The sequence below is a fragment of the Grammomys surdaster genome, unplaced genomic scaffold (assembly GCF_004785775.1).
Source record: "Grammomys surdaster isolate TR1022 unplaced genomic scaffold, NIH_TR_1.0 271, whole genome shotgun sequence".
Classification (NCBI taxonomy): domain Eukaryota; kingdom Metazoa; phylum Chordata; class Mammalia; order Rodentia; family Muridae; genus Grammomys; species Grammomys surdaster.
In genome coordinates, this window is record NW_021604712.1 from 3,551,747 (window position 1) to 3,566,267 (window position 14,521).

Sequence of the window (14,521 nt, forward strand, 5' to 3'; positions counted from 1 at the left end):
CAGGAGTACCTCACATCACAGCTGAGAGAACTTAATGAAATTTTCCCATAGCGTAGCTACAAATTTCTAATGAGGCACCACACTTGGAGCCCTTTGGCACACAACAATCACTCCTTAATACTACTTAGCACATTTTCTTTTTTTTCTTTATTGACTGACTATTTTATTTATTTACATTTCAAATGGTGTCCCCCTTCCTGGTCTCTGCTCTGCAAGCCACTATCCCATTTCCCCTCTCCTTTGTCTCTATGAGGGTGCTTCCCCACCCACCTACCTACTCCCACCTCACTGCTCTAGCTTCCCCCTAAGCTGGTGCACTGAGCCTTCACAGGATCAAGGGCCTCTTCCCCCATTGATGCCAGATAAAGCAGTCCTCTGCTATGTATCTAGCTACAGCCATGGACCCATCCATGTATACTCTTTGGCTGATGGTTTAGTCCTTGTGATTTCTGGGGAATTTAGTTAATTGATATTGTTGTTCTTCCTATGGGGTTGTAATATCCTTCAGCTCCTCCAGTGTTTCCCCTAATTCTTTCATTGAGGTCCCCAGGCTCAGTCTAATGGTTGGCTGTGAGTATCTGCATTTATATTAGTCAGGTGCTGGCAGAGCCTCTCAGACAACAACTATACCAGGCTCCTGTCAGCAAACACTTTTTGGCATGAGCAATAGTGTAGGGGCTTGGTGTCTTCTGATGAGATGGATCCCTAGGTGGGGCAGTCTTTGAATGTCCTTTCCTTCAGTCTCTGCTCCACTCTGTGTTCCTGCATTTTCTTTAGACAGAAAAATCTGCAGAAGAAAACATTAAGAGAGAGTTGGCTAAACACAAATATGGGGGAGAAAGATAGCCTTGCAAGAAGGGTTATGGCTAGCAAATCAGGAAAGGAACAAAGGTTGGTCACCTCAAGTTGTGTCTACTGAGATGAAACTAAAGACTTCTTGCCTAGTATGAGTAGGAAGAGCTTTGCATCTGAGAACTGTACTCCTCTGTTGTTATACCAACTGAGGAATAATTAACTGCATTTGGTTGCTAGCAGTGTTTAACTCTGTAGTCAGGTCAGGATGTTCTGTACTGCTCAGAAGTTAGGATGAATATCAAGACAGCTAGCTGCATTTATTCCTGTGCCTGATATCTTTCTGCTCTTGTGAATATTTGGCCAGAAAGGAACAGAAATGTACATTTATTGCCATCAGTTTACCCTCTAGCTTTATGGTCATCTTAAAACCCTGTAATGAGTGCATTTTTGACATTGGGTTATTCTTTTAGTTTATGTTTAACTGAGCAGTGACAAGCATCATCTATTGGACTGACTGATGAAAGGTGAAACTTTGAAAGTTTCCTGTGCACTCCTTAAGAATCGATCTCCTCTCCCATTTTCTTAACTCATTGCTTGCCCCACTGATTTAGTAAAGAAAAGGCTGAGTCAATGTTTAATATGGGAAAGGGTGAATTAAAAGTTAATATCACATCAAGCTACAGGTAGGCAAAAACCTTGAACATGGCATGGGCCAAAGTAGACTTCCATTACGAGGTAGCATGATGCATGCTCTAGGCTGTTTCTTCTATGACAATGAGAAGATTATTTTTTTTTTTATGCACCATGACAGAGGCTGATTAGGTTCTGACACTCAGGAGTCATTTTTCTACAAGGTCAAAGGAAGGAGGTGAGCGCTAATGAGATAGCTCAGTTGTTAAAGTGCTTTTTGTGTAAGCATATAGGACCTGAGTTCAATCCCCAGAAGCCACTTAATAAACCCAAGCATGACTCATAATTTCATGTGTGACTCATAATTTCAGTCTGGGCAGACAGAGACAGGAGGGGTCCTGATGTTTTATGGCTAGCCAGATTGCCTAATTGGTAAATGTAAGACAATTCCTTTCACAACAAAATAAAGCAAAAAGCAAGGTGGACAACCAATGAGCAATGGCATGCCAACAGAGGCTGACCTCTGATATCCACATTTGGGAGCACAAGCATGCACATACACCTGCACACATTAAACACACCTACATCACACCCTCATTAACAATCCTAGACATGCATGGATATATGCAAAGTCACAGAAAAAAAAAGACAAAATGGACAGAGATAGGAGGGAAGCATGAAGAAGAGGGGAAGGAGAAGAGAAGGAAGAACTGAGAAATAGGGGAACAGAAAGTAGGAAGAAGAGACAAGAGGAGGAGCCAGCCCATAGTTCATAGTCAGATATTCTTTTCCTATAAGAAGTTCTATGAGTCGTGCTTTTCAAACCCCTGGATGGAACCCACCTAGATAACCAAGGAAAAAACTTTGTTCACAAGGTCAAGTATACTAGCGTACAAATTACTATAGTAAAAGAACACAATGCGGTAAGTAACAAAGTAACAGCAAATCCAGTAGATGAGAGAACCAGGACTCTACTCTGGTCCAGCTCCCTGTTGAACTCTCTACCCCATACACACATTTGCAGTTAAAGCTGCATCTGCTGTGGTTAGAAGCTAGAAGTGAATCCTGGTACAAACCAGTTTGAAATTCTTGTATCTGTATACAGAATTGAGCCAAAATCTTACCATTTTAATATACTGACATCAAAGGAAATGGCCACATCAAGGGTATTCTGCAATCACCAGTGCTTTCCTTTTATCCCCAAAATGTCTAACCAGGGTCGAGTTTCCCTATTCCTTATCCCACACAGAGCTTTTGTCACCATTAGTGAAGAAAGCATAACTCCTCTGTGGCTTGCCCAAGCCATGCTATTAGGTCTGCCTAGATGGGAGAAGGAAAGCCTATGTTAATGGGAAAAGAAGCAGGGGAGAGGAAAGGATGAATGAATAGCAGCACAGGCCTGCCAGAGCCATGTCTGCTATGAAAAGGCTTACCCTCCACCAAGAAGACAATAAGGGTGCTGAATCATTCCCAGGCTGAGTCTGCTGGTATTTAGCCCTAGCCAGCACCCTGGAACCTAGTGTAAGGAAAGTGTGAGAGTCCAGAGAAATAATTCACAATAAATATGGTAGGGGCCTTTTGACTTTGGGTTCATTAATCCCCACCTGTTAGGCACTCATTCTCTAAGATAACTTTCAAGCCTACTGCTTTGTCCTCCAGACCAATATTAGGATTTTAAGTCACCCAATGGACGTTCCAACAAAGTTCTTCCCGGAGGGGACTAGATTTGAGCTCCCTTGGTTATAGGAGAGCAGAGGCAGTAACAGCAGGAACTGGTTAAACATTTCTCAAGATGTTAAGCAAGAGTGGTAGTTTGAAACTATTTGACTTGTTTAGGGATAGTGGGGTTGGCCAGAATTATGTCACAATGAGAAAAAAATAGTTGCTGTCCATTTTAAGAAAATTGGCCCTCCAGCTTTGTCAGACCCATGATGTTGGCAAGGGTGAGCTGGGAACTTGGAGAGCATCTGGTCTGGATCCCATGGTGAGCAGTAATAACCAGGATGAGGCATCGTGCACAGCAGGTGTGCACAGGTGGGAGAGGAGCAGGCAGCAGGACCAGTGTGGTATGGGAGTTGCAGAACACAGACTGGTTTCACAAAGTCCTGAAATTGCTTCAAGGGACTCGGAGGGCTATTAATTTTTAGCAGTCAGGCCTGTGGGTGCCCAAATGCCATAATTAGGTCATTAAAAGTAAATGTGATAGAACTTTATATTGAACCAAATGCTTCCTCAATAGGGCCCATGGAATAGAAACAGTTTCTGATATTAAAAGGATATGAGGTTTTATTTTATGCACAGATAAGATCTGAATAATCTTATCTTCACAGTTACAGATGAACATGTGCCACAGGCTGAGAAAGTAGGCTATAGTCTCTTTCTACTGATTCTCAGAGATAATGGGTAACTAATTACTTTCTTTTGCAATACATATTCTAGACATCCTGGGTAACAGTTCTAAAGAAAGCAATTCTACAACTGTCTGCCTACCTCCAGATCCTGAGAAGTAGGAAAGGACTCCAGTGGGAGCTTGAGGTTGGCATGTATTGTCTTGTGCCCTGTGAGTCTGGGATGGGATAAATCTGTAGGGAGGTTCATTGGAAGTATTTGACCCTTGTGCCTGCAGTCTTTTTTATTGTCTGACTCAGTTTCAGGAAAGCTCTGGAGGATGGTTTTGGCCTTAGTAGTGGGAGCTATAAAGTGAAGATCTGAAATTGGGAGATTGGAGCCCTTAGAGGAACATCCACCAATGAGGGTCAACTGTCAGGATACATGGAAATAGAATGGAGGGCTTGTTAACAAGGAGTTGAAGATGAATTCAGTCACATGGGTGAGGGATCTTTTGGGTATTTGTGTTTGCTAGAATCTACCTTTAATATATGGAGGCCATGCTTCAATCTAAGACTCTGTCTTTACTTTGTAAGGAACTTTCTCTCTCTCTCTTCTCTCTTTCTCCCTTTGTTTCTCCCTTCCTTCCTTCCTTCCTTCCTTCCTTCCTTCCTTCCTTCCTTTCTTTCCTTCTTTCCTTCTTTCTTTCTTTCCTTCTTTCTTTCTTTCTTTCTTTCTTTCTTTCTTTCTTTCTTTCCTTCTTTTCTTTTCTTTTCTTCTTTCTTTCTTCCTTTCTTTCTAACATACTGTCTCACTAGTCAGTCTGAAGCTAGTCAAGTAAGCTAGACTGACTGGACAGTGATTTCACATTTATCAATCCTTCTCCACTACAACACACTGGGATTAAAAATGCATGCCCATTGATACTGGTCTTTTCCATGGGTTGGAGATGGAATTTTGGCCCTCATTCTTGTACATCCATCAAATGTTCTCCCAACTGAAGCACCTTCCTTGCGCCTATTTTCTAATGCTCAGCAAAATCTAAAGAACACTGGGAAGTCCAAAATGAAAGAAATGTCATCTTTAACTTCTATCATGGTTGACTGGAAGCAAAAGTTCTGTTTGATTGCCACCATTGCCACTTAAACCATTCCTTACTTCAAAATAAGAGAAAAAGCATCTGTTGGAGTCAGAAACCTCATTAAGCAAAGGAAGGAAGGGACAAAAGATGTCTACAGAAGCAGTTAACTTCAGTCTAGGGCAAGGAGTTTTAATTCTGATGATTTAAAAGATATTGCAATTATATTAGACATGGAACTCACTGCTGTGAGACTGCTTTTATAGAGTAAAATGACTGCAGATTGATTTATTCTGTGGGAGAGTAAGGAAAAGTCATGGGCCTACCCTGAAAGTCATGAGAAGTAGGAATACATGCCACCCTACAAATGTGTGAAGACCAACAGTCTGAGGAGCAGAGTCTGCTTAGCTCTCATGACTACAACGAAAAGTCTTTCCTTTAATGCAACTTGGTAGTCACACCTGCCCAGGATGCATCACTAATACTCAGTAGTTTGGCTCCTGCTTCACTTATTTTTTGTCATCTCTAATACGACAGTTTTGAAAAACCACCTGATAGTTTCTCAATAGTCAGCACCTCTACTTCAATTTTCTCTCTGCCACATGTGCATTGCCCCTGGGTCCCTTCTGGTACTAAGCATTGTGTGTCTCTAGCTCTGAGATACACTCCAATTCACTCCCCAGAAGCTCCTCTGAAGATTGGCTAAAGCCTCATATTAGTAAGCTTAGCTCTAGGGCTGAGGTCCAATCAAGTGTGGATGGGTGTACTTGGCTCTCTCTTCTTTCTCCATTTGCATTCCTGTACCACTGGTAGACTTTCAGATGGCACATCTGACCCTCCCCAGTATAACAATTGAAGACACAAATGGGTATTGGAAAACTTGTACAGTTTATAATACAGAGCTACCTTTATGTTTTAAATATTAAGTAAAGAGCTGACTGTCCATGTATTCAGTATCTGTTTAAAATTCACCATATGATTCTGATGCCGTGACTCAACAATTTGATATATTCAAGGCAAGGGGGCACTTACCATCCACTGCATATCACCGAAAGGTAGATGAAGTTGATCCAGGCACTTTAGTTGGCAGAATGTATACTGCATTAAGTTGGATATAAGTGATCATGAGAAACAGAAAGCAAGCCTCAAACTCTAAATGTAAACTAAAATATACTTAGCTGAAATAATAAGGAAGACTATATAATTTATTATGAACTTCAGTGGAATTGTAAAAGGTGTGGGCGGTCAGAATCTTTCAATGTTCTTGTCTCTTTGGTCACCTTGACAGCTAAATTATTAGGAGGTAGGATGAGAACATATTTTATAGCCAAGAAGGTGGGCTTCTCAAAAAATAATGTTAAGGTTAAGCTAATTTATTGAAAATCTGGATAGACATGTTCTTAATTTCCTTATGACTAGCTGTGACCTCTGGGGAGGAAAGACTTTTAAAATTTGTTATTTCTGTCTTTCCTGAGTAATTTGTTTGGTAGTGAAGAAGTTTTATTATATTTTTATACTTGTTTTTCTTATTTGAAGGAACTCTGAGCTTACTTTTTGGTTGTTATATTTATTTATCTCCAAGTTTCAACTGTATTCAAACTGTATGCACCGGGCTAAAAGGTTTTATATCAGGTTAATATATAAGGTTGCCATATAGATTCCTTCCTTAGAAGAGTGGTACGTTTATGCATTTTGAACTCATACTTAGATCTTAAATATGAAGCAAGCTATCTGCTTTTGTGGTCAATGACCACTTTTCTCTTTTTACAGAATTCTCCTGTAATTTTCTGGTTTCATAATAATTTGAACTTGATTTCATTACCAAACACTGCCATCAGCAACTGTACATGGAGATTACTTCACATAGCTGGCATGATGTGAACACATTCAATATGAACAGTTGAATGTTCTGCTTCAGGAGTGAATACGACACATCTGAGAAGCCCAGTCATTCACCATGAGTGTTCAGGAGCATGGAAACCAAGTCATTCACATGCGGTATACTTACTGGTCAAAACCAATTAGTTTACCTTCCCATTATGCTTAAGGAAGTGGCTGAGGTGAGCAATGCAGCTACTCCTTTAGGGAACTCTAATGGATAAAGAACATGTCTTCCCAGCTGCCAGAGCTTGCTTTTATTATCCCACTATTACCATCACGAAGAACTGAACAATTAGGAACTTCATATTATTATACTTGTTGGGTACCATCACATCTGGAACACCCATGTGATTTTTGTTTTGGTTCCATCACATCACTATTAGGGAAACAAATGAACAAACAAACAAACACACATACACCCACAGAAATTCTGGGCAAAGGCAGACCTCTAACAAAGGCCACCTTCCCTAAATTCTCATCTACCAGGCTTCCTGGCAGTGGATGGTTACATTGAAGCCAAAACAGCTATGACTTTACTTTAACCACAGCTTTCTGTGTGGCTGTGGTAAGATAATCAAGCATATTCTACCTCTTCAGAAGTCAAAGATGATTGAGGATCATCTAAAGATGATCAAAGGGAGAAAACAAAATGCAAAAGTGTATTAGTCAGGTTTAATCAAAGAAGCAAAATATTAACAATCGATGACTGTATTCACCTGTATGTGATATATACTTACTAATATATAGAAACACAGTGTCCAGTTCTCAGGCAGGAGCAGAGCTGGTGATCTGGACTTATAAAGGCTGTATGTGCCAGAGTGTGAGAGCTGCAGAATAATCAGGAAGAGTGGATAGTCTATAGATGGATAAATATAAGTTCATGGAGAATGGTATAAATTTGTGTCAGTATCTGTTTCCTCCATCTTGCAGCCATTCTCCTGAAGCTGAGTCCTTTGTCATGGCATTAAACACCTTTAGCCCAGGATTCAAAAACCTCCTGTAGGATCAACAGGGAAGGAGAAGCTATGGCCAAAGCAGTTGCTGGCTCACATCAGCAAGGCAGAACACCAGGCAGACAACATTGTGTAAGATTATTCTCCATGTCTAGTGCTTAAATAACTTTCTTATTATTGTTATTTTCTTCAACATCTCTGATGAGTCACATGCCATATCCTATCTTAAAAGGAAATCCATGACTCAAGTCTTGAAATTCTGGGAATATGGTTCTGTCTTTATGGTCAGCACAGGAAGACAGAAAAGATGTAAGGAAGCCTGGTCACCACGTATTTACTAAATTCTATCCACTGCTGTGTATTGCTTGTCTAGAGTTAGGAAGAGAGTCAAAGGTTAGTGAGCAACTAGACTGCCTCTCCCATATGAACATAGTGTTTTACATAGCTCTGAGACATTAGCTAAGGAAGAACAGTCCACCCAAGGCTATTGGAATAGGTCGAACACCAGATGCTGTTGCTAAGAGACAAATGTGCAAAGACAGCTCTTTCAAGTGAAAACAATTCAACAAGATTTTTGGTGCTAGCTATCTGAACATAAGATGTGCGATTTCTCTTTCTAATTTGAGCATGAGGTCTTCCTATGGAGTGCGGCTCTCAACCCACATAACCATGTTTACAGGGGCACCCTTAGTGGAGTTGAGGAGTTAGGTAAGAGACAAGGAGGGGTTAAACCAAAAATACATTCAGAAGAAGAAAGCAACCACTTACAGATTCCAGGGAGGTTAGGGCTTCAGAAAGGAGGACAGGACCTGATAGCAAGTATCACTTGCAAAAAGCATCAATAACAGGTATCGAGCAAGAGATATAGTGCCCCAGGAACCATGCTCTTACGCTGCTGATCCTAAAAAGTAGTGATGTACACAGTATCATATGTTCCTTTGAGTCAGTAGGAAGAAGAAGCATGTCCTGGCCTTCTCAGCCACTGGAAGAGAAGGTTCAAATAGGTGTGATGTGTTGGGTATTGACTCAAGTTCATGCATCTTGGGTCAGCCCTGGCAATAGGTACAATGTAATAACCATATCAACCCTATTTATGAGAAAATTGCAGAAAAGAAGCAGAGAAGTTGTTCATTAAAGCAGTATGTTTTCAGAGAAAACTCAGGTCTGGCAGTCAGGGACTGGCGATTGTGCCTTTTTATATAACCCTCATCCTTCTCCAGATCTAGGTATAAACAATTCCCTGGTGACTGGTGGACAGCCTGGGTGCAGCCTTGGGCAGCTCTCTTCACAGGCACTCACCTGTGCTCCTATGAGTTGAGTAATGGGCTCTCTTTTCCAACACAGGATGTAGTGTGTAGTGATCCCATATCTCCAGAGTAGAGGTATCCCCACTTAGACTGGACAAGGAAGAATGTGTATCATCCAAATGCTTGGACTTTAAACAATAGGAAACATCTAGGTATGCCTTTGTAAGGTCTGATGTTGAAAGGGAACCAATGAGCTCTTATGAGCCTTTTAAGGCAAAAATATTTACATAAGAATATAGTTAAATATCTGGGAGAGGGGTAAAGGGTCACCTTGGGCTGAATGTAATGGATATGCCTGACTCTTCATATGAATCTATATTTTCCTACAATTTGTACAATTCAATGACAAGTTAACTCATACCATAGCCTTCTTGTTCAAAATGATGAGTTTAAAATCCAACATGTAACATATTGAACAGCTGATCTCTCTGTTTATTTGTCTCTGAGAGACAAAAATGGTAGTCTACTCCTTTATTATATCATCTATTGTCAATCAATATACGTGTATATAATTGAAAATGAATGTGTGCAAGTTAATGTATCCAAGAACAAAATATCACTGGAATCCATACGCCACTGCCAGCTTGAATTTCATTTCTGATACTTGCATCTGAATACACTCGTTCAGTGCCAAATTCCATTTGTTTATTTGTTTTATTTGTTCTGGTTTTGCTTATATTATGTAAAAACCCCTAAATAGTAGGGCAGCATCCTCTCCCTATGCGGAAGGTTTAAATACAGTAGCCCAGACCATGCAGCTCTCAAGTGGCTCACCTGGGCTGGGAGTTCAGGCCTAGGGGACTGCAGCTCCAGCGTGTTTCTACCGCTGTGGTCAGTCTTTGAAACATATAATAGAACTTGGCTTAGACTTGACACCAAACAGCCAGATTCATGAAGGAAAATGAAGCTTTGTGTGGGCATTATGGGGAAAAATTAGAGAGTTTGGATAGTATGTTGCGTTTTTGGATAATAAAAACAAATGAGAGCCACAAGAAACATGCTCACGAGTAGAGTTATGGGTTAGGGGCATACTGCTTTGTCCCATGGGACTCTTAGGTGAACGGAAGGGATACAGTGAAATTCACACTTTCTGAGTTTCAAGGTTTGGGTAATTGGAAAGATGAAGTGAAACTGAAGGTCTTAGTCTGCCCATGAAGGACAATGGGCTGATATAAAAACTCCACTTGTGACAGACCCTGGCACGAAGAGCAGAGGAAGAGGGGCAGATGGGAAAGCAATTTGGGGTGCATCCACTTGCCAGGACAGGGAGTCTCACCTTTGGGACTCATCCAACTCCATGTGTAAGCAGGGACTAGGTTGTTGGAAGGAAAATTAAAGGAAAGGGGGCATGTTCTTTTTTAATCAAATAACACAATATTAATGCATATGAATTTGGTTTAAAAATATCTATGGGAGAGAAACCATTTAAAAACTGTGCTTTTTCAAATAACCCCCAAATTAATATTAGGAATAATGGAAATGTGCAAATAGACTGAATTTTAGCATTAATAAAATTAAATGGGAATTTGATTATGCTGTGTTGCAGCAACACATAATGTTCTCAAGCAGAACCTCTGCAAATCTGTTAATTCTGCTGGTGATTAGATATGTGCATTTCAACACATCGTGCTGCCCTTTGAATCTAGCACAATCAAGATGTTAGAACGTACGTTATTTTCTGGTTATTAGGATGCATTTCAATCTTCTTTAATCAACTGAAGATTCACAAGATGGCTTTGATAAGCGTGTGTGTGTGTGTGTGTGTGTGTATGTGTGTGTGTGCGCATACATACACGCGCATGTGCCACAAGCTGATGGGCTGTCACCCTTGTCTGTTATATTTCAGCATGCGCCCTCTGGTATCAGTTATTAATACAGACTCTGCTGAGATTCATTCGTTGAAAAGTAAGGCAAGTATTGGAAGGCTGCTTGCTTCTTTAAGTCCTGGGGGTGGGAGAAGTCAGCAGAGTGGGCCTGGGCATCTTGTGGGGCGTAGCCTCTCCTGTCAGAGTCTGTAAGAAGTCATGAAGTACAAGGAAGGCAGCCAGTTGGTAGATAACTGCTGGCTGCCCTCTGACCTGCGAGGCTAAACTGCTGTCTGTATAGCTCAGTCTGGGACGTTGTGTTTCAGGGAGGGAACAGTGGCTGCTCCAGGCACTCTAGTGTGCAGAATGTTGGCAGTTCTCAGTCACTAGTCCCTGGACCTTCCAGTAAGACTGAAGTAGGCAGTGTATTTATGAGGTGTTGCTATCAGATCTTCACAGTTTCAGATCCGAAAGGTACAGCTTCTCTCAGAGTACTGCTTTGTCCAGGAATAAACATCTATTCGAGAGCTTACAGTGTACACAGAAAGGAAGAAAGCACAAAGATACACACACACACACACACACACACACACACAGAGAGAGAGAGAGAGAGAGACAGAGACAGAGACAGAGACAGAGACAGAGAGACAGAGGGAGAGGGAGAGAGACAGAGACACACAGACACAGACATAGACACAGACACAAACACACATACACAGAGACAGAGAGACAGAGAGAAACTCACAGTCACAGACACACACACACACACAGACAGACAGACACAGACAGAGGGGGGAGAGGGGGAGAGAAAGAGAGAGAGAGAGAGAGAGAGAGAGAGAGAGAGAGAGAGAGAGAGAATCAGAAAGGAATAAATGAAAAGAAAAAGATAAAAACTGTTATCCCAAAGGAGATAGGAAGACAAAATAACACAGAACACACACACACACACACACACACACACACACACTGACCACAGAACTTTTGGGGGAGACTGCTTGGACTACAAGGTAGCTTGGAAGCAAGGCTCACACAGGCTTAACTGCTGAGGTTACTGGAAGGAAATGCTGGAATTCCTCCCCCCCCCCCCCTCTCCTAGAGTCTCCTCTGAGGACTCGGACCTCGAAGAGCCTTGAGGGAGCTAACAAGGGGTAGCTGGGAACACAGAGGAAACAGAAATGGCAGTGTCAGTGACTTCTTGATTGAGCTAAATCCTTCAGAAGTCCCTCCTTTCTTTCTTTCCATCCAGTCCCAATTTTTCTTCCCACAGTTGACTTTTCTTCAGGTGTCCTGTGAACACTGCTCTGCCAGAGTTTCCTTCACTGGCTTTACAACTCTACACACCTCTCGGCTTACAAAGGAGTTATTTCCCAGGAAACCTATTAAAAGTTGAAACTGACATAAGCTGAAATTGTCTTCAGGACAAGTGATGTCCCAAACAACAGAGCCTGCCATCACAGTGATATGGGGTATTGTTATCTTTCAGGATTACCTAGCTTTTTGAAAACTGAGCCTACCCCACATTCTGAGAGAAGATTGGTTGCTTACTGAGAAAGAGATCAAAATTCAAAGAGTGATCTCCACTAAATGGACATCACTTTTGCATAACTGTTTTGGGAAACAGTTAGTAGGTGCAAAGATTGCAAGACTTTGGGTTTTTGGAGACCACTGCTATATGCTAAGCCTTCCCAGGCATAGAAAGTCAGTGGTTTTCCCTATTTTCAAGCTGTGCTCTCTGGGGTTCTCACACAACATCAACAGCAGAGTTATAAGTGACAGATGCTGGGGGCAGGTTTATTTAAGGAAAGATGTCAGGGTGGTCAAGGAAGGGGATTCATATGGCATTGAGTGAAAGAGTGATCCACCTCCCACTTGCAAGCCACTTGGCCAATGCATTATGTCATTCACCTCCCAAATAGTCACAACACTTGTACTGTACACCATGACCTATGTCACATTTTAGCTCTCAGTAGTGGTAAGTACTACACAGGCAGACAGACACTGTATTTTTCTACCCTTCCCTTCAACTGACACCCAGATACCAGAGAGAAAAAGAGGTAACTTAGCCAAAGGTCAAAAGCATTTGCTTATGGCTTCTTAAGAAGACAAGCCAAGACTCTGATGACTGGTCCCCTATTTTGGAGCATCCTAATACTTGTTTTGTAGATTAAGTGCCCACACACTTCAGAGAACTCTGTCACCTCTATGAGGGTTTGTAGGAAAGTTACTTCTCTGTTGAAATGCAGTTGAATTATGTAGAGAATGAGCCCTAAGAAATTGCAGTTCAGTTCTCAACCAAAGCAAGAGCCACTGGAAAGCCTCCCTCCTGTGGGACGTGCCAACAACAGTTCATATGTGACAGAGAAAGGCACTGTAAGCAAAGGGAACCCTTCCCTTCCTGGAGATATTGTCTTGCTCAGGATCCTGTCCCTTTCACTTAAGATCTGTTTAAACTTGGACATGAATGTCTTGGCTTGGCCTTGACATAGCTCGTATTCAACCTTTTTCTGGAATGTGGGAAATCCCAGTTCAGTAGGTGGTGCTGTCTACCTTCCAGTCAACCTCAGCCTGCACCCTGGCTTTGAACTAGGGCAGCCTCGGGGATGTAGAGATCACTTCTTATATTAAAGGAGACTTTAAATGTCACCACAACATCAAAGGACATGTGCTATTTTACTCAATAAGGTTTTTAGGTACAAATACAGCCAAATAGACTTTTTTTTTTAACCATGCTCTTTCAGAATGAGTTATTTATATTACATAGCCATTATAGGCATTATTTATATGTTTGCTTATTCAGACCACAACCAAGGAAGCATATGGATTTCTTTCTGATCTTCAGTTACAAGGCACCAAGACAATATGTATATACACAGTAAAATCTGATGTCTGCTACCTACACCTCTCACTCTGCATTAATAAAGCATGTTAGTTAAGTACCTATCACACATTAGGAATTTCCTTTTTTATTTTTGGCTGGGAAACGGAGATTTTGAAATATTAAATGACTTGCTGTAGGTTGTGCTGCTCTGAAGTGACTAAATGGGGTTTGAAACCATTGTGCTGACATTAAGCTGAATTTCCTTTCTATTGCAATGAACCAGAGCCAGTGTTAGACAGTGGAACTGCTGATATAAAAAATTAAGGACTCTTACTCTCACTGTAAGAAGAGATGGCATGCCACATATTAATTACAAGCAAAGACCCCCCCCCACCCAGAGCCTATTTTTTCCAATCTCTGGACCCTACTGCTATGCTTAAATAATTGTCTGTCCAATACTTCCTTCATCTTTCTGTATCTCCGTTTCTTAGTCTGTGGCATGAAGAGAACCAGAGCCAGTACACCATTCACAGTTATTGAAGGAAGCAACATGTATGAAGAGTTTTCAGTCTTTCACAGCAGCACATCGTTGACATAAGACATTTCTATTTCTGTATTAAAATCAACACACAGAAAAGCTGTATGTGAGAAGTCTGTTCGGCAGGTACAGGTATAGGTTAGTAGAGAGTCCAGACAGAAGGAGAGTGCTATCAACTCAAGTGACCCAGGTCTTTATGGGACTGAAAATTTTGACAACTAGAAGTCATAATTTCGATGTCCACATTTTTTCTTTCACTTTGAAACACCTGGTCTGAGTCCTTTAGATTTCATCTTACTAACTCTTGCAAGAAGTCGACAGCTTTCTTACCATGTTTACTTCCTCTCTCTCTCTCTCTCTCTCTCTCTCTCTCTCTCTCTCTCTCTCT

General features: G+C 41.3%; 1 long non-coding RNA gene across 1 annotated transcript in view; it reads left to right on the forward strand.

Annotated features, from left to right (window-relative positions):
• The first annotated feature begins 3,312 nt into the window (after positions 1-3,312).
• Positions 3,313-14,521, forward strand: part of LOC114628702 — a 22,050-nt gene continuing 10,841 nt past the window's right edge. The window contains exon 1 of the long non-coding RNA XR_003712517.1: positions 3,313-3,409. This is a non-coding gene — a long non-coding RNA (uncharacterized LOC114628702). The remainder of the gene's footprint in view (positions 3,410-14,521) is intronic.